Source organism: Vanessa atalanta, chromosome 25, assembly GCF_905147765.1.
Source record: "Vanessa atalanta chromosome 25, ilVanAtal1.2, whole genome shotgun sequence".
Lineage (NCBI taxonomy): Eukaryota > Metazoa > Arthropoda > Insecta > Lepidoptera > Nymphalidae > Vanessa > Vanessa atalanta.
The window spans coordinates 7,864,796-7,889,685 of NC_061895.1; the positions used below are offsets into that span (position 1 = coordinate 7,864,796).

The 24,890-nt window shown below is 32.2% G+C and overlaps 1 protein-coding gene across 2 annotated transcripts in view; it reads left to right on the plus strand.

Annotated features, from left to right (window-relative positions):
* Positions 1 to 1,052: 1,052 nt before the first annotated feature.
* Positions 1,053 to 24,890, plus strand: part of LOC125073802 (ATP-binding cassette sub-family D member) — an 87,846-nt gene continuing 64,008 nt past the window's right edge. Inside the window, exons 1-2 of one of the 2 annotated variants that reach the window (XM_047684855.1) lie at positions 1,053 to 1,346; positions 21,544 to 21,569. The gene's annotated coding sequence lies outside the window, so the exon portion shown is untranslated. The remainder of the gene's footprint in view (positions 1,347 to 21,543; positions 21,570 to 24,890) is intronic. The other variant, XM_047684857.1, reaches the window with a different exon arrangement.

Here is a 24,890-nt window from a genome sequence, read left to right on the forward strand (position 1 = left end):
GAGATGAAAAACGCGGTCAATTCAAAACATTAACTTAATTTTATGATAGAATACTCTACTGCCAATAATTTTCAAAAGTTTTTTTAGTCACAATATAAATATATATTCATTTATCTTTAAATTATTACACACTCCAGTGATCAAACTCCTATATCTGATCATATAAAAAGTGTTATTTTAAGAGATTTTTTACAATGGAAAGAGCTAATTATGATTGAGCAGAATTATTATTTTCTGGCAGAAGAATTGATAACCTTGAAATAAGTTACCTCAAATAAACTAAACTTATAAAAAAAGGTAATAGAATTGCTTTTAGGATTCTTATTACCATGATTGGTGATATAACTATTTTTAATTTATATTTGTTTATAAATAAATATTTATTTTATTCATAAAATGTAATTTTTCAAAATTTAATTATATTTTAATGACATACTTATGTTTGATGATTATCCTTATTTTATTTAAATTACTTTCTTAAAAACTTAAATAAAAATAAAAGTAATAAACTACAAACACTTAACAAAATGTCTTTGAAATTTGATTAAAATATGTTATTTTTTTTATGGCTGACATAAAATTTTCGTTTAATCACTTGTAGATCAATCTTTATTTTTTAATTAAATCTGTTGTATTTTTTCAACACAATAAATATAAATAATAGTAGAATATTTTCTATGTTGAAATCCATCTAAACGTCCAAAATTTATTAAATAATACATTCATGGTCTATAATTGTGGTTGCTCAATCTGGTAGCTCTGTCTAGTAATTCTGTACTTTTTTGTACTGGCAATATAGAGAAAATCAAATTTTATATGTGGTAATTACGAGTGACATATGATTGGCTGATAAAATAAAATCGATCAAATCACACAGTTGTCATTGGTCAATTATTTCTCTCTTGCGTTGGTAATGGTGAAAAATTCTTCCGCTTTTATAGACTGTGCTATCAAGATACAAAACTCATGAAATAGCAATATCGCCTTTTCATATTCTGAACTGGAGAAGCTGTTTTTAATTTGTAAGTTGACATTTGATTTGACGGCTGACGCATTTTGCGAATGTTGGTAACCGGTCGTCTTTGTTGTTTTCGATAAGTTGTTTACATTATAGAGTTGTTTACAATAATTAAAAATTTCGCGAAAAAATAAGTTCTTCGCAGTGAGCACTTTATGAGTGTTTTATTTGTTGTTTTAAGAACTGATTATCACTAAAAATATAATAATAGTGCTTGGTACTCTCAAAATCCTAATTTTGTAGGATTTCGCAGTAGTTTATTTTGCGCTTAATTCGATATTTATTTTTGTCGTGATTTGTGTTTAGTGAATATTCACATGATTTTTTGGTAAGTATATACCTTTATTTAATAGACGTTACTTTATTCTTGAATATGGGAAATCTATTTTGAAGTCGATAGTAATTGATTTTACCTTGAAGACATCGTTACTGTTCTGATAAGAATCGTATAAGATTTTCCTTTAATTTTCATATTCGCACTTGAGTCTTAATATTTCCATTAAACAATAACATTATAACTGTTAAATACGCGTAACATATAGATTATTTAGTAATTCATTGATTAGGTACTTACATTAGTAGTAATTAATTTATATATCTATTGAATAAAACGATATTAATTAATGTTTATTATAAAAATAGACATAAACAAAAATAAAGGATAAAATACATTTAAATAAAAAAAAGGTCAATAGAAGAAAATTTACATCATTCTTTCTCTAATGATCTTTGTTAATCACATTTTGATTAATTTAATTAACCATCTGTCTTTGCCTCTTAATTGTTATTTTAATATTGCATATTGAAAAAAAAAAATCTTCGATTTTATAGGCTAAATGTCTATTTTTTTTTTTACTGTATATTTTATAGAAAAATAATGTTAAAGGTAGAAATAATTATCTGGGATTCTGACACTTTAACAACTTTATAAATTTTATAAATTTCATGTGTCTATGATGCATTTTTTCCAATAAATAAGTATCAGTAGCCTACATACACTTGTCCTGCTATTATTTATGACCTTGTGTTTGTTATACATATACATAAAGTTAATATATATTCATAGCTAATTAACTATTAATAGTTATTGTTGTATTATGTTTTATTTTTAAATTTATATAAGTATGCAAAAAAATGTTTTTTTTTTTAAATTATTTTAACTTTATTCAATGTTGCAAATTTGCAATAAGACAACAATAATGTTTTTTTATTTACATTTTTTAACATCCATAACTAATGAATAGAGCTGTGATAAATCTTTATGTGACTGATTGTTTCATAAAAACGAATGATTACAATTAAATTGATAAATTATATTGTTTTCAACAACTTGTATAGGCGGATAATAAATATTTGTCTGTAACTGGTAACTAAGAATTCATTTATTGTGTTTTTATACAAAATGTCTTATCACTTTTAGGCTATGTTTTTACTAAAGAATTGAACTGTCTACAGGACATGAATCATTTACAAATGACAAAGAGTTTCTTTGTGTTTGATTAACTTAGTCATGCTTGTTGATTTAGGGTTGATCTTTTTTGTTGACTTTTAGCTTGTATTTATTTGTTAAGTTTTTAATATTCAGGTAGTAATTAAATTCTCATTGATTGTTTAATTTCTTTATAAATTTTAGATTTGTTAAGACAAATCTATCTTGCATGTTGATTGTATTAAAGAAAGCAATACTTTAAAAATGATTAATTTTTTTTTTATAACATATTAATGTTTCCTTGCATATTTTACTCCAATCATTATAATAAGTAGTACCTATAATCTCGTTAAAATATATCGCTTGTGTGGTGATTAGATATAAACTAAATTTTTATTCAAAGATCTATTATTTCATTATAGGATGAAAGTATTTTAAGGACTTAGCTCAGAAAAATATTTTTTTTTCAGGTGATGAAAAATATAGGTATATATAAATGGAAGGGGGGGGGTCTATAAGCTTTATTTGTAAAAAATCGATATGAACAAATATTCCTATTGATCACAAAACTTATTATGTTTATTCTCATGTATACAGATATTTTATACTCCTTTTATCTGGACGGCTTCACAGAATTCTTAGTTTTATGATTGAGTATTGATGGAGATTGGTGGTGCATTGACCAGGTAAGTGGTTGACACTTCCAGTGCAAGTATAACCCTCTCGCGAAGGTCCAGACACAGATGGGTCCAGAAAACTGATGTTCAGATGGACAAAGTTATGAGTTTATTATTTCGCGTATAATGATAGTCACGATTGTAAATAGCTACCTGTAATTTAAAATCAACGTAGTTTAGACATCGGGTTGTAATGCTTAACCGCATTTCGGGTGCAGTGAAGGGATTCCGTCGAAGGTCGCTCTATTGCGGATTCCGCAATGGAACCGCTTTCGTGTTTCGTATTTAGCAAATGTCTTATGGCTATTTCATTTATACCTATTTGAGTCGTGAAAGGCTGCTGCTTGTGAGCCATTGATCTGATCATCCAATGGTTTGTAATCTATGTCTCACATATTGGAATGTGTTTTCACCTATAATGTTCTCCAAACTTTTGTATTGGTTACAATATTTTGAGTGGCGAAGAATAATAGAAAACCTTTCGTCATTTGTTTTGATAACATTCGTGTTCACCGGTCAGAAATTATTCACGAGTGGATGCGCTGAAGAAGTTGTTATGAACAAAAATGCAAAGCCAGATGTTGCAGTTCGACGATTTTCTCTCCGACGATATTAACGTAATCACAAATATCATAAATCGCTCATGTATACCATGAGCGATTTATGAACGTTCTACGTCAGTCGTATTTATAGTACAATAATGCCTCCTGTCGAAATGTTGGCTAAATGTTGGTGATGTTGGCCAAGTGCAGGAGATTTTATTTTGCGGGACCATGTGTGCAAACACAGCTGCATTTCCTATCTCCTTACTATCATAGTCTGATGAAACCGCTCCGACATGATAGAGATCGAGATCGAACCAACGGTTTCATGCGTTTTTCAAGGCTTGGTTGTATAACAATACCATATTTTATTAGTCTGGCTCGGGATTTGCTACAATGTAAACTACGAGGCTTTAATCGTATAACGTAGTAGTTGTGTAAGAAAATGAAAAACATTAAAGAAACTTATTTAAAGTTACCTCTTATAACATATTACCAAGGATTTCTGTATGTTTTATTTGGTGGTAGAGCTTTGTGCAAGCTCGTGTTGGTTCCACCCACTCATCAGATATTCTATTGCCAAACAACAATTCTTAGTATTTTTTGTAATTAGATTTGAAGGAGTGCCTGTATTTGCTGATAAGCAACTGGCATAAGAGACTATAGTTCTCAAGGTTGGTGGTTCATTGACGATGTAAGGTTAAAATTTCTCACGACGCAAATGTCTATGGGCGATGGTGATGGCCAAGGCCGATTCTACATTATATGTAAAAATATAATTATGTAATTTAAAGTGTAAAATAATCTGAATAATTATTTTGATTAATTAAGTCTTGTCAACGTTGATACAATTACCAGGTGCAAAGTCTAGGCATGCTGCTGTTGACAATAATACTCCACATTTGACCTGATGTTTAAAGTGGTTGAGCATTAATATGATGCAATATATTAAGTTATGAGACTTTGATGATAAATCTGTGCAACAAAGAGATTAAACAAATAATAGAGTAATTGAATCGACTATATTTATGTGGAAAGATGGATCGTATTTCTACTTGGTTTTGAAGTCGATTATACCGTGCCATAGGACATGTGTTTTTAACCAAGTTCAAAAAAGATCACCTCTATTTTCAACAACTACTGATCGGATTTATCTCATAGAAAAGGTTATTCCGAAATATTAAATATTTAAATGGGACCAAAGGGAGTATATATACCCTCCCAATCTAAAAGAAAATCAAATTTGTTCGAAACTTACGGAGTCCTTAAGTAACAAACATAAAAAAATTGAGAACCTCCTTCTTTGGTTAAAGATTGTTAAAGATGAGAAAATCCCTTTCCGTAGCTGTGCAAAATTTACAAGATGTTGTCTCGTCGTATCAAAATAATGAGCATAATAGTTCCGATCCTATATTTTGTATTTTTAATTTAAGTCTTTGTTCGTTTTTACGACATGATGCAAAGATTGGAAGCAAAACGATCACTTCCAGAACCTTTCAGTGATAAATGATTTCAAACAAATATTGGTAATGGTCAAAGTAATTTTTTTAAAAAGGTAAAAGCGCGGGAAAATAGGATATATAAAATGGGCGCGCGGTGAAGACGGTGTGTGTGCACAGCGAGCTGATATTTAAATATAATATGTATTTATTTTATTTTATTTTATTGGTAGATCGACTTTACATGTGAACATTACAGTGACGTTTTACCATCAGGTGGACCCTTACTAGACCTTTAATATACTACAAAGTACTACTTATTTAATGTTGGTACCTATTGCTAGTCTTTGTCTAAGTATAAACATCTTAGTACATACATACTTTTGTAACAATTATTTTATCTCTGTGTGCTATTTTATGAACAATAAAAAAATTGTATTGTATTGTATAAATTACACCATTATTAATATAAAGGACAAAATAATTAAGGTCTTACCGTTGAAGTAAGTAGACTTTGATACGAGATTGTTCAAGGATGGGGTTGTAATAGGAGGTCAGTTCTGTTAATAAATTGTCAGCTTATAACAACCAAAATCAAAATATACTTTATTCGAGCTAAAGCTTTTAGAAAAACTCTGGAATCGTTATTATACATAACTGTATTAAACGGAAAGCTACCACTGGCTTGAAATGTAGCTTCTACCGGAAGTGATAAGTGAAACTCAGTAGTTATTATTTTCCAACGTTTGAGATATAAAGTTAGGTCAGTTAAGTACAATTTAATCTATATAATATCTCGCCGAAAAGTCAAGAAATATTTGTATTATCGAATGGAAATGTAATCGTTATTTAGACGTTTTCCCATTCTACTTCTAGTTGCGGTTTGGTAGTGGATCTGTATAGAGTCGAGGACGTATAACGGTTAGAAATTAGTGGAATTTCCCAAGTTGCGATTTAGCTGAGGTTTATTTTTGTGAGGATTAGGGTAGGAAATGTTTCTCACAGTTTGCGCACTTTTGCATATTCATTTGTTTTTCTACATAAAAAAAACTCATACGATTTCAATGTGTGCCACCTGCGATCTATGACACTTGATATCCGTGAGATCACGTGAACACATAATAACACTTGAGCTCGCGTGCGTGTCATCAATTTACAAGGCGTTCCATGTTTCACGGTTGGCCATCACCATTACTTTGATAGCGGAAGTGTGCTATCGTTATTTTCTATCATTTACTTTAAGTGTATGTTACTGTATCAGATAGCTAACGAAAATTATAGAGTCTTATTAACTTATTATTTTATCAGCAGTGTTCTGACGATTTCTCCACCAGCCAAAATTGATTTTTAAGAACCTAACCTAACCGTTCCGTCACGACCTGAAATGGATTAGACGCAGGACATACGGCAACACCGTTTTTTCTTAGAATGGGTGTATAAACTCAGCCATCTGCCTAATTCCGAAGTTCTGCGAACAATTTCTTGAAATAATAACACAATAATTACACAGATCGTCAAGTTAGAAAAGACATATAATATATTAATTGCGTCGGTTATTATATTTTACTTTAGTTATAAAGCCGTCTGAAATTTCTCGATCATTAGTGATGTATGTTACGCAACTGTCTCGAGACTTCTGAACCAAATTGTCGTGCATTAGCCTTGATTTGATGGTAATGAGATCATTTGTCCATCTTAATATTGATTATGTTCACGTGGACTGAATATTATGATCGGTATTTTTAGCCGACTGCGCAATCAAGTATTGTTCAAATGTAAAAGTGTTTGAGAGTTACAGAGGCATCACTTGGTGGTAGGGCTTTGTGCAAGCCCGTCTGGGTAGGTACCACCCACTCATCAGATATTCTACCGCCAAATAACAGTGCTCTGTATTGTTGTGTTCCGGTTAGAAGGGTGAGTGAGCCAGTGTAATCACAGGCACAGGGGACATAACATCTTAGTTCCCGAGGTTGGTGGCGCATAGGTAAGTAGTGAAAGGCTTTTATTTTAAAAATAATCTTTCAATATCTTTACATATTGTAATTCTATGGGAAGGGTAGTTTAAATTAAAAATGGAAGTTTACGGGTCATGTTATGATATATTTTTTATTATCATTTTATTTTAGGGAAACAAACAATGAGATGACACTTATGGTACAATAATATACAATATAACATATATCAGCTAAGTTTCCACTAATACTAATTACACAATTATTAAAATTAAACAAAGACTTAACATACTTAAAGTCAAATAGGTAACATATACAATTTGTGGTGTACGAGAGGGCACAGATTATTTCGCCAACTTCACATGGCGATTGAACGTTACGGTCGAGATAACAGGTTCAATTTAATTTTGAAGGCATAATAGTTGTAGATTTGTGAACTCAAAACCTTAAACAACACAATAATAAATAATTAGCTAAAAATAAAATAACATATAAGAAAAAATCACAAAACTATTTACAAGTAATTTTATTACGTTTAATGTATTTACATAAAAATTTACAAAGTGGACTAAATACAATTATTAACAATCATTCAACCTTAATAGGGCGAAGAAATTTAACAGGGAAAGTGTCGTATTTGGGATGGAGGAGTTTGGGAAGTATATGGGATAAGGAACATTCGCCTAGGCCACATTCACACAAAGAGTGATCTCTAACTCTAATTTTACGTAGATGTATGGGAGTACATGCATGTCATACATGCCTCGTAGGCAAATGAATAAGTCAATTGACAATTGTTTATTTTGAATTACGGAGGCCAGCATGTTTAAATAATTACAAATTGTTCAACAGGTTTTATACAAAAAATGCTATTTATAAAATGCTATTTTTTTTTGCAAACGTGGTTTTAAGACGATGTTGAGGACGCGATAAGAAATCACTTCGATAGTAATTATCGAATTCTTAGCCGAAACTCGCAATTTATGCCGTAATTAAAAATTACAATTTAAATCCTTAGAATTAATTTAGAAGTGTAATAGATATTGTTTGCATAAACTGATTGTTATTTTAAATACTACAAATGTGTTTATACAATTACATCGATCCCCGACCTGTACGAAGTTACCTTAGTTTAATATAATATTATTCCAAATATTAATGCGTATCCCATTTGGTTTCGAACATATATTTCGAAACAATGCTATCTGCATACACATCGTATCGATGTCGATAACTCCATTATGAAAGCAAATTTTCATAATATCCATAAATTATTTAAGAGTCGATATGGCCCAGTGGTTAGAACGCGTGCATCTTAACCTATGATTTCGGGTTCAAACCTAGGCAAGCACCACTGAATTTTCATGTGCTTAATTTGTGTTTATAATTCATCTCGTGCTCGGCGGTGAAGGAAAACGTCGTGAGGAAACCTGCATGTGTCTAATTTTAACGAAATTCTGCCACATGTGTATTCCACCGACCCGCATTGGAGCAGCGTGGTGGAATATGCTCCAAACCTTCTCCTTTAGGGAGAGGAGGCCTTTAGCCCAGTAGTGGGAAATTTACAGGCTGCTAATGCTAATGCCATAAATTAATTTATATACGAGGAAAGTTGATTATGTATTTGATGAATAAACAAACCTTAGATTTACATATTCCATGCGGTTTTCTTTAAATTCTGCTATATACAATACTATGCTATATATACTCTACTACTCTGGTATATACTAACAATTCTTGACAAATATATACATATGTATTTACAATACAACAATGTTCCACTTGACATAATCAAAAAATATTTTTACTACAGATGAAAACTTCATTCAAAAATCTTTCGTGAATCCGTAATTAATGTAATAGATTAATTAATTATTCAAGATCTCGAATATTCTATTAGTTTTTTTTTTGTTTTGGCCTTTCATTGTGCCAAGAGGATTTTCTATTTTATTCAATGTCAAAGTTGCGCGTCAATCACGACAATTTAATGTCAAATTTGTTTATTTTTCTTAAATCCTCTTGTGGTTTGAATAGTCTATACATACTTTTGAATAAAAAAAAATGATAGTATGATCCCACAACCTTCGACCACCTTCGTGTAAAGCCGTCGTAGGGTTTTAACCTGTAAGAATCCCATTATTTTTTTTGTGTTCTTGGATGGTTTCGATTAGACTATGATCACAAACTAAATTCTTATTTCAGCCAGACGGAGTCAGGACAGGCAGCGAGTAATTTTATATTTTTACCGATTAATACATGAATACCTTGTAGCGTAATGATTAAAAAAAAAGGGCGCGATCGCCTGTCACAGAGGCTTGAGTTTACTTTTTGGCGCGAAATTTGAGTGCTTCGGGTATGTAATTTCTCAGACATAGAAAATTGCCGTAATTATTATTTACTTAAAGTAACTAATGCTAATATTTTAATATTTCTTTTTGGAATAATAAACATTTTCAAATCTTAATATTGATTGCCATTTGTTATTTTAAAGTAAAATAGATATAAGCCTAGTGATTAAAAAGGAATTTTCACTTCTGGTGTTCAAGAATATAGTATATTTGCCACGCACATATAGGGTAGGAGAGAGCGGGCGGAGTGGGGTTATGACGTCATACGAGAGCGTCATGCCGTTTGCCGTTACGGCATACGAGTCTTACGCCCAAGGTGCGAATAGATGTTTCACATTGAAACTTATGAAAAAGACTCGAAAATCACTTGAGATTTTCGGGGATTCCATAAATAAATACAGAAAAATAGTTATTGAATTATTTTTAGAATCTTAATTACAAAACAATTTATTGTAAGCATGTTAGTTTAAGATATCAATGAAAAATTTATTTAAAGTTATTATTATTATTTTATTTTAAATTTATTAATTAATTCAAATTTTTAAGTTATTACTATTTACTAATTTTCTTCATTTTTTATTGAATTTATTTTGTTGTATGTTATAAACGTGATCAATAATATTACTGAACTTGTTAATTATAATATTTATTGCTTTATTTAATCTAATTAGTAGTTAATCTCTAGTATTTTAGTATTGTAAAATTATTTTAGTAAAAAAATATACCTGTGAATTGTACCTAAAAATGCATGCTGTGGCCGTCTTAAAGAGTGAATGTATGTATGAACAAATGAAAATATAACATGTGTAAGTGTAGTGACTGCTGATGGTCCTTAATAAATAAATAAATAAATAACAACTAAATATTAGATTTTAAATTAACATGGTTATTTTTATTCATTAAAAACATCACATAGTGTTTTTTAATATTTTATTTGGTTGAGCTCGATATTTCGACATTATCTACGAATGTCTTGTTCACGAGACATTCGTACAATAAAACATGTTAAATATCCCGTTTTAAATACTGATAGCAACGAAATATTGTCTTAATCTTCAACAACCATCACACTTGTAAACCTACTCGACTCTTTATATTATTACTACCCGTTTTACGTTATTATGGAGAAGTTACGAGTAGTACATTCAAGAAATTATAAAACAAGGTCTTGTTAATGGACTTCAATCAGCTCATGTACCTGTTACTTTCTATTTGTGACGTTACGTCTAGGGTTGTCGACTCGAGTTTTTACTGATGTTGTAATTTCAAGCCCGTTAGAAATATAAAATATTTTGATTTCGCTCTCACGATGTAATAATCGTGTTAGCGATTCGATTATTTTAAAGTTATTACTTTTAATGATATATATAGGCGGACGAGAAAATGGCTTGCCTCAAGTAAGTGGTCACCATCGCCCATAGACAATTGCGTTCCAAGTAAAATGATCCATTCCTTAAATCGCCAATGCGCAATCTTGGGAACTAAGATGTTATGTCCCTTGTGCCTCTAGGGACAATGGCTTACTCACCCTTTCAACCGGATGATAATAATATTGAGTACTGCTGTTTTGCGGTACAATAAGAGGGTGGTACCTACCCAGACGGGCTTGCACAAAGCCTTACCGCTAAGTAAGTATTAATTTTTGTTGCTGTTTTTAAAAAGGAACATATGTCTCTAGTGATACTTAAGTCAATGCTCAAAATGTCTTGTTGCAAAGCGATGCGCTTAAAATATTTGCACAACGTAATTATTCGTCAAACAATGCACCTACTATTCTTTAAATATTTATTTTATAAACTTAACAAAACTGTAGTAGTTCGTTTTGTTTAAACAAATACCAAGTTTTAGTACTTAGGTAGCTTTGACCCGCGGTTTCAGCCGATTTAATTTAGATGTCACGTATGTAAGGTGATCTTTATGTTATAACTTCCATACTAAGTTATAAGTAAGTTTAGCCCTTTGAGTTTTTGAGACGGACGCTTTCGACCATACAAATTCCCCAGGTTTTTATTATGAATATAATATAATACTTCTATCTTATAGTGAAATTATTATTATTATATATCATTTCAATAAAATTTCGATGATATATCACCTATATTTAAATATATGTTATTGGTTTTGTCTTTGACACATTTATATATATAATTTTTGTTTTTATGAATAAATTCGTCATGCCATTGTGTTCAATTATACATGTACACAAGCAAAAGGCGTGGTGTCTTGTTCGTTGTTTTTCATGCAGGATAGCTAATATTATATTCTTTATTGCACAAAGATATATTTTTTATAATAAAAATACCATAAACCATATAATAATGCAGAATAATCGCTAAGTACATCTCTTCCAGACAACATTATGGAATTGTAATAATGTAAATATAAATTTAAGTGTCGTGCACACATTATCTGACCATAGCACCATTATTTTTATCATTGTACATGACTACATTTAATATGAGAAAAATATGATCGAAATTCAAATCTATTGATAGCGACCGATGATTTGAAAGTAGTTGTAAGAGACTATTTGTAGACTCTTTTTTTTTTGTTAACACTTTACTGGGGTAGGTCTATCCCACTCATCACATTCTACCTCCAAACAGCAATACTTCGTATTGTTGCAACTCAGGCACAAGAGATAACTATTTCAGCTCCTATGATAGGTGGCGCATTGGCGAAGTAAGGAATTGTTAATATATCTCACAGTTACAATGTAGGTGGTGGTTACTATCAGATGGTACATTTGCCAGTATGTCTATATAAATTTAATTTTTTTATTCGGTACAGAAAACGCTGTTTAATTCTAAGTATTTTAATAAATGTAAATTAATTATGAATCGAGATGGCCCAGTGGTTAGAACGCGTCTATCTTAAACGATGATTGCGATTTAACGAGCCGGCAAGCACCACTGAATATACATATGCTTAATATGTGTTTATAACTCATCTCGGCAGTGAAGGAAAACATCGCGAGGAAACCTGTATGTGTCTAATTTTAATAAAATTCTGTCAAATGTGTCCACGTCCAGGGTGGTGGAACAATATCCAAACCTTCTCAAAGGTAGAGGAGGTATTAGCTCAGTAATGGGACATTTACAAGCTAAAGAGAGAAAAATAAATTAATAACAGAAGTGCGAACCCTACTAATGTAACTAGTGTCACCAAACATTTAGCACCTCTCTCCGAGTGAATGATTTCTCCAACTTCATTATGTATAACCAATAAACACACTTTACTAAGACTAATGATAGAACTAGAATTTCTAGGCATTTAAACCTTTATTCAAAAACACTTTCATGTCTTGGATCGTGTGTTAACGAATCCAATTTTTTAATGAGAAACGTTATTTAACAGCTTTAATTAGTGGTGAGTTTTCCAAGACTACAGATTCTGATATCGTGACATTAATTTCCGGTTCGGATCTCAGAGGATCAAACATTCGAATCTAAACTGATGATTGTGTGTATTTAAAAAAAGGGGGAAGGATCATCGGAATTAAAATTAATAGCATATATCTATCTAAGGAAGATTGTTTAGGATGTTTTTGTGAACAAAAAATCATTAATCTAATCTTTATATGTAATATAAATATGAAAGATATGGTTATCCGCACACAAGGCCGAAAATCTATAACAGCGCGATTTTAAGGCATTTTCTGTTTCGCGCAACCTCTATGAGGAACCAGCTTTCGTCGGCGGTTTTTCCGGACCGATACGACTTGGGAACCTTCAAGAAAAGAGTGTACACAATTTTTAAAGCCGGCAATGCACCTCCAAGCCCCAGATGTTGCAAATGTCCAAGGGCGGTAGTAGTCATTTTCCATCAAGTGCGCCTTCAGATCGTTTGCCTGACTTGACCTGGAGGCGATAGTTTCATTTTCAATGTGTATTATTATCTAAAAAACATTTAGTTATATGATATTCTTAAGCGCACTAACGTTCCTTGACGATGTTTTTTTTCTACCAATTGAATAATTTTGGACGTTTTTCAGACTCGTGTTTAACGTGAACAACAATTTTATTAACCCTGTGTCGGGTTACGATTTACGAATGTTAACAAGGTTGTTCCTCTAGTAGTAACAACCAACAGAGTCACTAGATCATATCAAGTATCAAAATTAACTATAACTACAGCGTTCACAGAAGAATATGTATGTATTTGTAACTATAAATAGCTTACTTTGTTCGTTTATATATTACATTAAAATAACAACGACGATTACATATGCGTTCATAATTATCACGTTTCAAGTGTAATGACATTAAAAAAACATATGCAAAAATTAATCCTGATAAAATCTACAACGTTTGTGACTGTTTAGTTTAAAGCGTGAGAATGAAATGAAAATGGATGTTATGGCTTTTACGTATCGTTAGGACTAACGCAAACTGCAGACGAAAAATGCTTGGTTTAATTTCGCTCCTTTTAATACATAGTATGTACGTAAACACCCTTGCGATTTCGAATCATCTCGATATATATCAGGGACGTTACATTACATTACATTAACAGCCTCTAAAATTCTTCCTTTCCCTTCGAGGAGAAGGTATGGAACTCCGAATATAGCGGAGAACATCTGATATCCCAAATAAAAATCTATAAGAAACCGAATTCGATAAAAATATTGTATAAAATATAGGTAGGCAGATGGCCAAATATACCATATATACGATGGCGCTGTAAGAAATATTAACCATTCCTTACATCAGAACAATACGCCACCAACCTCGAGAACTTAGATTTTGTCTATTGTGCCTGCGGTTCCACTGGCTCACTGATTATTCAATCTGAAACACAACAATACTAATACTAACAAGTATTGCTGTTCGGTGGTGGCCAGACGTGCTTGCAAAACCCTACCACCAAGTGAAAGATTATGGTATAAAAAAGTTGCTTTATCCGTAATGTAATTATTATAGCAATTAAAGTTATCTTATTAGTTGAGTTTGTTAGTTTAGCTTTGAGTTGAGTTAAGCATTAAACGATATTGCAATTTGTAATTAACAACCGAGTAAATTACTTAGAAAACAGTCATAACGATCTATCTGTCTGTAAATACCACCTGTACTAATATATCTTACATCAGTACTAGTGTTTTATCTTTTATTATTTTTGTTATCCTTATTTATAGATGTTTAAGCTCTTACGAATGTGCCTTCCCCACGTTTAACGACACGTAAAAAAAATCATATAAGCTAATTTACATTTTTTTTCCTGTATTTACTCGTGTGTTCGCCTCACGCACACGAAGACATCTTGTAAGCACGTCGATACAAATGATTGTCGATAATGTAACGTAGGGGGGCGCGTCGTCGTGAGTGAATATGTTTATTCGTAAACTTAAATATGGTTATAACATTAATGATTTGTAATACGCTTTTGTAAACATACCGAATGAAAACTCTCGTCTAGCTGTGAATATGCAAATGTTGAGTTTATTGATACATGTATATTTTTCAATAATCGTAAAGTTAGAATATAGGGTTAAGGTAAACCCTATGAAGTTTTATCTGATTGTCTCCTTTTCGTGGTAGTAATCTTATAAGATCATATATCTTGGGTTCTGGGTTCCGATCTCGAGGCTGGTTATTAAGAAGTTTTTGAGTTTTGCCGACGAAAAATTCGCATTAGCAGGTAGTCTAGAATTTGGCAGCGTTTACATTTCCGTGCAAGGGGAAGTCGTTTGTCCTGCGTCTGCGTCTGTTGTCGTCTGTGAAAATGGAGGGTGCACTTATATTACATTTTTACATTAGCAGCCTGTAAATTTCCCACTGCTGGGCTAAGGCCTCCTCTCCCTTCTAGGAGAAGCATATTCCACCATTGCGGATTGCAATGCGCGGATTGGTGGAATACACATGTGGCAGAATTTCGTTGAAATTAGACACCGGCAGGTTTCCTCACGATGTTTTCCTTCACCACCGAGCACGAGATGAATTATAAACACAAATTAAGCATATGAAAATTCAGTGGTGCTTGCCTGGGCTTGAACCCGAAATCATCGGTTAAGATGCACGCGTTCTAACCACTAGGCCATCTCGGCCATATAATATTTAAATATATACACACATGTGTGCACTATGTCCATTGCAGGCTAGCCTCTTGAAAATCACATACGCGATCGAAAACGGTAAGGACGACAACATATCTTCGAAAGGCTGATACGCCGGTATGGTGGTCTTGGGAAGTTATGTTTAAAGTTTAGTGACTAAAGTTCATATTCCAAAATTGCAATTTTGGCGCTTAAGCGTTTCTTCTTTTCACTGACGATGTGTATGTACCTCAAACACAATATTCATCGGTTATTGAAGACCTGTGAGAAATCAAACAGGTGTGAAGCTCTCAGGCTTAAGCAAATGTTTTTGACACACTAACACCGATTTGTCGTTTCGCGCTGAATTTTGAAACAGTGTATTCTCTAAGCTCCTATTGGGACACAATTTAACTGTTGTGTTAATTGCTTTTGTGCATTGTATATGTTATAAAAGGTTGCAAAAGTACTCAATGCATAGTCTTTATGGCCCAAACGATAGGACATGTGGATTTTAACAGTCTTTATCCTCGGTGGAAGGACTTTGTGCAAGCTCGTCGGACCAGGGACCTCTGAGCTATCAGATTTTCTACCGCCAAACAATAATGTATTGTTGTGTTCTGGTTTGAACGGCTAAGTTAGATAGTTTAACTACAGGCACAAGGGACATAACATCTTATCTCCCAAGGTTGGTGGCACATCGGTGTGATGTAAGGAATAGATATTATTTCTTACAGCGCCAATATCTTTGGGTGATGGTGATCACTTACCATGAGGTAGGCCATTTTCTTCGACTATCTATTATTAAAAAAAATAATAATGAGATAGCTGACAAATGTTTCATACCTGGCGCATATGCTGTTAACTTATTGAGATGGTCTCATTTTTCAGAGAATTTTGTAATAGCCGAGTTGCATGAACTGGATTTAATTTGGTTTTGTTTATATTATTATCTGGTTAATTGTCTGTTAATTTTTAATTACTTCATTACGTTGCATTATCTTGGAAATGTGAGTATAACTATGTTGCAAATTGCAATACAAGTTTGTATGTCTCGAATGTTTGTCTCTCTTTTCATCACTTTTGGGTTTACTTCTGTTACGATCGTATTGCTTATATGTTTTGAAAGTAAGCATACACCTTTAGTACCTGTTGGATGTAGCATGTGCACGGTACGCCATCTAGCGGCGAGTTACAACAATTTAGACAGTATCAATAGCTGGGGAACAGTTGTATTTAAAACAATTAAGATATGTTCCTGATTCTATTTCTTACAAAAATAAACATCAGCTTAAACGTAACTGGGCTTGCTTTACTTATTAATAACGTTTACAATACGCTTCCGATTCTATATCGATTCATATTCAACTAAACCGTAACTCGATCGTTCTAGTAGTAGACTAGGAAATCCAAACGGCAACGCTTACTATAAAATCTGAATTTGTTAGCAAAATAGGGCTTCTAGTAGTAGTAATAGTTCAGGTGTTTAACACATCATTGTTGCTTATCTGAAGTCGATCATTTTTAAATTACGAGGAGCCGTTAAAGTAATGCGTCACTTATGTACAACTGCTAATCTTTTTTTATAGAGATATTTAATTATTATTAATTAATTTGTATCATAAAAATACACTATAAACCAATAAGCATTCATGGTGCTCAATCGTACAGTGTCTATGAATCTCAAAGTGATATTAATCTATACATACATACATATAATAAAATTGAAGTGTCTGTTTGTAATATTAAAATAATCGCTTTTTACTAAATGCATATATGTATGTATACACGGTACATATACCAAAATAACATTTTTTCAATTTTTGTCTGTCTGTTTGTTCCGGCTAATCTCTGGAACGGCTGGATCGATTTTGACGGGACTTTCACTGGTAGATAGTTGATGTAATAAGGAGTAACTTAGGCTACAATAATAACTTTTTTGTTAAATTCAAACGCGCACGAAGTCGCGGACATAGCTAGTTTTTATATATAAGATTAATTTAATGCTATGCACATTATTTATGACTTTATATATTATGTATGTATTTTTAATATTATTATTTTATTTGTATTTTAATTTATATTTAACTCAGTGATGTAGCTATGCGGATGACGGCCCCAGTGTTGGGTTGCATTGATTTTTTTTTAGTGCTATTATTACTTATAAAAAAAAAATTAATAAATAATAATATACATTTAGTCGTCGTTGTGCCAGTGGCCATTGTGGTAATTTGGCCAGTGTGTAAATATGATTCAGTTTAATTAATAAATCATTGTCCTCTCCTAAAGAGCCCTGGTGCTTGCAACACCTTGCCCTATGATAGCTACACAACTGACTAAACTATACTTACATGTATTAAAATTAATAGTGGCATTTCACACATATTTTACAATTGGTCCTCTGCCCAAAGGTTGCCTGCTAAGAGGCCGGCTGTTGCAACTAATGTTAGTTTGTACATTCTGATAATTTATTATGTACATTGTACGTTACCTTGTCACGTATATAATATATTTAGTTTTTAGTACCTGGCGTGCAATAATGTGCAAAAATAAATAAGAGCTTTTGCTCCGCTGTGAGGGATTTTAATGGAATATTTTCTTTAAATTCTTGTCAGTTTCTTTATTTCCGTATATTAAGAAGCTTGTTCAAATGTTTTTTGTCATTCAAGCTGAGTGGTTAACGGACTGGCCTTTTGCCAAATTTCGTGTTGATATACCTAAGCAGGCGTGCCTCAAACCGCAACAAGTATGAATAATATTTTATACATGATTTTCAAAGTCAATGTCATAAGCAAGTCTTTGTTTATAGGTATTATTATTACAAATGTTCAAATGGGACCTTTCGAAACTGCGTTACGAGGCGTTGGTTGTGTGTAGCGTCAGAAAAACAATCACATGAATATGTTATGGTATATTTTTACTTTGTATTCAACGGTTTTTCGATCGATTCGATTTCGGTTTTTTGATCAAATTGATCATGATTTCAATTTGTCAAACTTCTGACCTTCTATACGTCTCTAGAAAAATTACTTTACGTGATATGAGTGGCAAAAAAAACTTAGTACATTTTTTTTTTTTGCTTTATCGCTAAATGTTTGTTTAATAATAACGAAGATATTATATTTAATAAAAACGCATAAAATAGAAACAGATAATTACAAAGATAAAACATTATCTTAACAATTTGGGGAAAAGGTCTTAGACTCAGCTTAGCTGCTTTTCAGTCTATGCCTACTACTACTATCTACGTGGTCGAATAGTGCGTACACCGGTTTTCATGAGTTTCATGGGTTCGATTCCCGGCCTAGTCGATGTAGAAAAAGTTTTCTATGTTGTCTTGGATCTGGGTGTTTGTGGTACTGTCGTTACTTCGAATTTTCCATAACACAAGTGCTTTCGCTACTTACATTGGGATCAGAGTAATGTATGTGATGTTGTTCAATGTTTATTGATAATTATTTGCTGCCAACACACACGTATATCATTTTTATTAAATACTTTGTATTCAGTCATGTTATCGACTAGAAACGAAAGGTTTACCTCCAGTACCTACTATTACGCTACCAATACCGTGGTACCGTTCGGGTACGTTATAAATATATAATCTTTTATCGAGATTTAGAGGTTAATTTCTTAAAACTCACTTGTAGTTTATTTTAATTCTAATACTAGCTGACCCTGCGGCGTTACCTGCTCGAGATTTATAAAACATTAGCTATATCACACAAACCGTCGTAAAATGGGGATTTTACCCCCTCGAGGAGTTAATTGAAAAAAGTAGCCTAATTCTTGCTATTTCATATCAAATTTCTTGGAATCGGTTCAGCAGTCAGTTCAGTCTAACGCGTAACAGAATCTAATCTCTGGAACGGTTAAACCGATTTCGACGGGACTTTCACTGCCAGATAGCGGATGTAATAAGGAGTAACTTAGGCCTTACGGCTTACTTTTATTTTAGACTTATATATATAATAAAAATAAAATCACGATACAATATCCAAATAACTTAAATTCAAACAACGCGCACGATGTCGCGGGCACAGCTAGTAAATAAATAAAAATCGGGGCGGCTAGTAATATATACAGACCACATAATGTCTCCGTATGAGTTAAAAATTATTTTTTTTAACCAGTGGCATACTTATAAACATTCACCAAACGATTTGCCTAAGTGTTATACGTCATCAAGTGTAATGCTCCCGAGTACTTTTTCACACATTTAAACGAATGTGTGAAAAACGGAATCTTGTTCGTACATGTTGAAGCGTTGCGCTTTTCAACACTGTTTTATGTATGTGTGTGTGTGTGACTATATTGATGTCTGTGTGTCGCTATAAAGTTGTAACATTAACGTTCATTCTCCAAGCTCCGAAGCCTTGACAAACGGGTCATTTCAACAGATCTTGCAAAATATAGTAGTTTAGGGCTTAAAGCATTACCTACGGCTAATCTAGGTTAAACTTCCTTAGCAGTTTGAAGGCAAAATGGCTTAAAACGTGCCTGCCTCTTACAAATAAATAAACTGTAGTTTAGATTTTAATTTAATTATATTATGTTATCTAACTATATGTTTAAGACTTAATGTTTTTTTTCTTACTTAAACACTTTAAGTATTTTAAATGTTATTTTCTAATGAATAGAATATATATTATTATTGAAGTCAATATTGCGACAATTTATATTTTTTGAGAGTCTTGTATTTATTTTATCATACTAACTTTCATTGTTTCTTTGGTTATTTATAAAATAATATTCATCATTTATTCATCAAATCTTATTAATATTCAAATATATTATTTTTTTATAAATTCTCATTTTTAATATAAAAATAATATAACTTTATTGGATAAATGGACGGCGACTCTATTTTATTTCGAAATTGCTTTAATTTTTTAATAATTGACAGTCACCTAATGAAAATATCTTTGTTGGTCAACCTCCAGTATACAAGTACGCATCGCGTGGCGCGACACATTGAAATTACTGAAATCCAAGGCTCACCGTTAGAAATCTTTTGTAATATGACGTAGTAGCGACAGTACGAATTTAAGCACCTTTCTCTTTAACAGAACATTTGTGATTTGAAAATGTGATTATAATATCTACTGAGATTAATATTTGGTTGTTCTATGTTATATCGGTTACGGATAAATTTTAAAGTATTTATGAGGTGTTTTTTGGCACGTCTATCGTTATAAGTATATTTAATTCTTGTAAGAAAATACATTTATAATTTAGATTTGTTTATACATTAGATTATCTTACAAAATTGCATGTAATATAGCTCTCTGAAATCTATACAGTCGTGGTTTACGTACTTGTGTAATATAATATTTCCCGCGCAACTGACTTTTCTGTGTTCAGAATATTTACTGTTTTCGTGGAACAGATTTGAGTTCTTTTTCGCGTCTAGTCGTTTGGTCGCTGAACATCTGGATTGCAGCTATATAAGCTTAAAATTTAATGATAAAGAAACTTGTTAACTCTTCAGTTTGTTTAATTAATAAATAAAACCTATAATGCGTTATTAATTATTATATATTCCATTACAAATTGATTGACGGCGATGTTGTTTGTACATAGAGCCTTATATGAAGCAGGTATATTTTTGAACGACGGACGTGACCGATTACAGAAAATAAGCATTCGTTCGAATTCAATACTTACAAGTTTCTGACGTGGCGGTGTTTGCAGTGGCTAGATACATGTTTCCGAAGAAACCTATGTGCAATTCCAGATAATGTACGAGTATCACTGTGCCAAAATTTCATTCAGATTCGTTTAGCCGTTCCAGCGAGATTTCGTAACAAACATACATCCATCAAAACTTTCACATTTATAGCATTAGTAAGTATAGTATACAAATACATAACATATATGTTGGATGTGATTTATTTACCTAATATTTTAGTACTAAGCTCGTTTTTATCAGCTTGAAGGGTGTCTCCTCCGGTTTTCTGAGTTTAGCTAATCTGAGCCTAGTTTGTTTAAACTAAAGAAATAAACAACTCTTCAGCCTTACTAGATTTTTGTATATATTCTATGTTTATATCCATCCATGTATTTTATGTTATTTATGGTAAATAATAGAAGTATTTCTTTTGCAGATATCACAGATGTCTTGATATAATAGGTAAGTGTACTATAAAAACACCAATTACAGAGTAGTATATGCAAGGCTAGGCTACGCTGGTACCCTCTGGTAAATAAAATGGTCATATACTCCTCAAAATAATTTTATTTGTATTTCAGTAAACATCAAACTGATTGTTGCAAATCTAGTTTCTAATAGTATTATATTCTAACGTCATTTAGTAATAAGATTATTGGGTGTTCTGCCGTAAAAATATTTGTAATAACAGCTCCTAGTTTTTTGTTGGTTTGGTTGGCGTACGAGCAAATAGGCCACCTGATGGTAAGTGGTCACGACCGCCCATAGACAATGGCGTTGTAAGAAATATTAAAACCATTCCTTACATCACCAATGCGCCACCAACCTTGGCAACTAAGATGCTACGTCCCTTGTGCCTGTAGTTACACTGGCTCGCTCACCCTTCAAACCGGAACACAACAATACTGAGTACTGCTGTTTGCCGGTAGAATATCTGATAAGTGGGTGGTATCTACTCAAACGGGCTTGCACAAAGCCCAACCACCAAATAAAAGTTGGAAGTTGGAAGAGTGTTCACTCCAATGTCGGAGTGCACGTAAAGCGTTGCTCCTGCGCTTGTGGAGTACAATAGAAGGTGCATTTGTTTTTGCGCATATACTAGTACACTATAATATATCATGCGGGCATGGTCTCCCATAATTGGTTCCGTGGCCGAAATCGGTCAGGACGATATCATCATCATTACTCCAACCGTTTCAAAAACAACACCAAGTGTATTTGGAGTTGGTAGACAAATATTTGTGCTCAGACACATGGTACGGCTTCAGTATTATTCTAGGGAACCAGTTCTATTCTATTTGTTACGGAATTAAAAAAAAAAGAAAATAAACTTTTTTTTTTTCAATTAATATATTTTAAATTGGCAATTAATAATCGTCAATTATAACGATGTCATCACCGATTAATTGTGTCGGTTTCCGTTGATAATGAAGTCCTCCTGACCGATATTCGACCACGTCAACAAATGTCAAGGACTGCGCAGGAGATAAAAGTATTACAAAAATCTCAAGGGAGACTTACTACTAGTATCAATAGTACAATTATTTTCATTAGTAGATGTATATAGTCTATTAATTTATCGAAATTTCTCTCGATACATATATAATATATCTTTATTGTCTTGTATGTGTGTGTGTGTCAATATATGTCAATACATATATATTGCCTAATAAAAACTATATCATGTTTGTTATAAAGCATTTGCGGTTTATGATTGTATGTCGATCAATATAATAGCATATCAGTTGCAACAGTGTAGCCTATTCCAGTGGAAGTAGGAAAAAAGATAAACAAACGCTACTAAGAGTTTATTATTAATATATCTTTATTTATAATACAACACTATTACACTAAACTACTTATTTCCACTTTAATTTTACTTCCAAGATTCCGATAACAGTTTCGGCGACGTTCAAAACGAATTTCTTTCGCAAATCCATAGTGAATATCATAGATTAATCAAGCTCTCAACCAATGATTTCGCATCAGTTTGCTGTCAAATGTTGTTTATTTGGCCTTTTTCCTTTTATTGGAATAGAGTATAGGTGTTTTGCGAAACAACACAATAATACCTCAATATTTATTAAAATTAAATACACACATGACTAACTAACTAACTGACTAACTAACTGAACAAATACAAACCATAACTTAATCAGTAGAACTTGCATAAAGGATGTTGCGTTAACATATCCGATGAGATTATTGCAATCAAATTTAATGCAAACGAGAATAGCACTTAAGTACTATAGATAAAGTGCTTTTTTGTCTGTATTAGTTCACGTGTGTATATAGATTGCGCGTGCGCTGAACGAACGCAATGGTCCGCTGGATACGTTAACAGCTTTGTTCCCAAACATTGCATAAAATATGCTTCAGGTCAAGCATGGCTGTGAATATGTGGGACTTCCTTAGAATATTCTAATGGAATTATAAAAACCATCGCTCTCAAAAGATATTCTTAAAAAATGAACATAAATCAAATGACTCGGACGTAGACTGTTGTATTGAATAATGGCTTTTTAATTATTTTTTTCATGATTGTAATTGTTGGCTTATTGTTTGTTATCTGTTCTTTGGCAATGGTTTCATTTCGGAAAGGGGGAAAAAGTACAAGTTTGCAAAGATAATTATAATTATGTAGATAAAAATGTAATCTATGTCTAATTTAGCCTAATCAAGCTACATAGATAGTCTTAACTATAGAACAAATTTTATTTGATATATACATAGATAGATTAATATCTTTCGAAGCAGAGAACGCGTCGTAAAAATAGTGGCCAAAAGTTGTCCACTAAGTACTCACGCACTAGAAAAAAGATATGACGTTTGGCGAATGTCAAGCGTATCTGTGACGCAAACCAAGATATCGAAGTTAGTTCGTTCGTTTTAGTTCTTTTGTAATACGACACTCTCTCTATATATACCCATAAATAATCTAAGCAATATCTCTGTATTATATTAAGTACAATAACGGCGATAGTACATTTAAGTTACTCCTATTGTCAAATGTATTACAAAACATCATTACAAGATGTTAACTGCTTATATAACTTTGTCTTTACATCACTTAAAAGACCGCCAAATACTATATTGTTGTGTTTCGGTTTGACAAAAGGGAGAGAGAGAAAGAAGGGTATATCTTTGTTCTCGTTCCCACTTACTCATTCGTGCACCATCCATTAGTTCGTTCATCTGCCTTTCTATTATAATGAATGATAACTAAACATTGGTAATATTACAATTTCTGTTTTTATTAAAACCAGCTCAAACTGGATAATTAAGATATATTTTTTTAATATGAAAGAGATATATGGGATCAGTTATAAATTAGCCTATTAACAAACGTAGAACCTATCAAGATGTAGAAAAGTTCATTAGTTTTTTATGTTGTCTTGGTGTGTTTGTGGTCATATCGTTACTTATGATTTTTCATGACACAAGTGCTTTAGCTACTTACATTGGGATCATAGTAATGTATGTGATGTTGTCCAATATTTATTTATTTACTTATTTATAATTTTAAAATGGATCTCGACTCTCTGGTAATAAAAACATGCAGGCACATCGAACTAAACTCAATAAAAAAACTAAAATCATAGACTACTCGTGTGTGTAGATTTGAACGGCCATTAAAACTGCAATATTTTGCAATATTTTAATTAAAAGCCGAAACTCATATCAAAAGGATTATTTAAAAAATATTTTCAAATAAAAATTGATCTAAATTCTTTTTGAAACGAAAAAGCTGTGAATTTTAAAATGAAAGCCCGGATTTGTTTC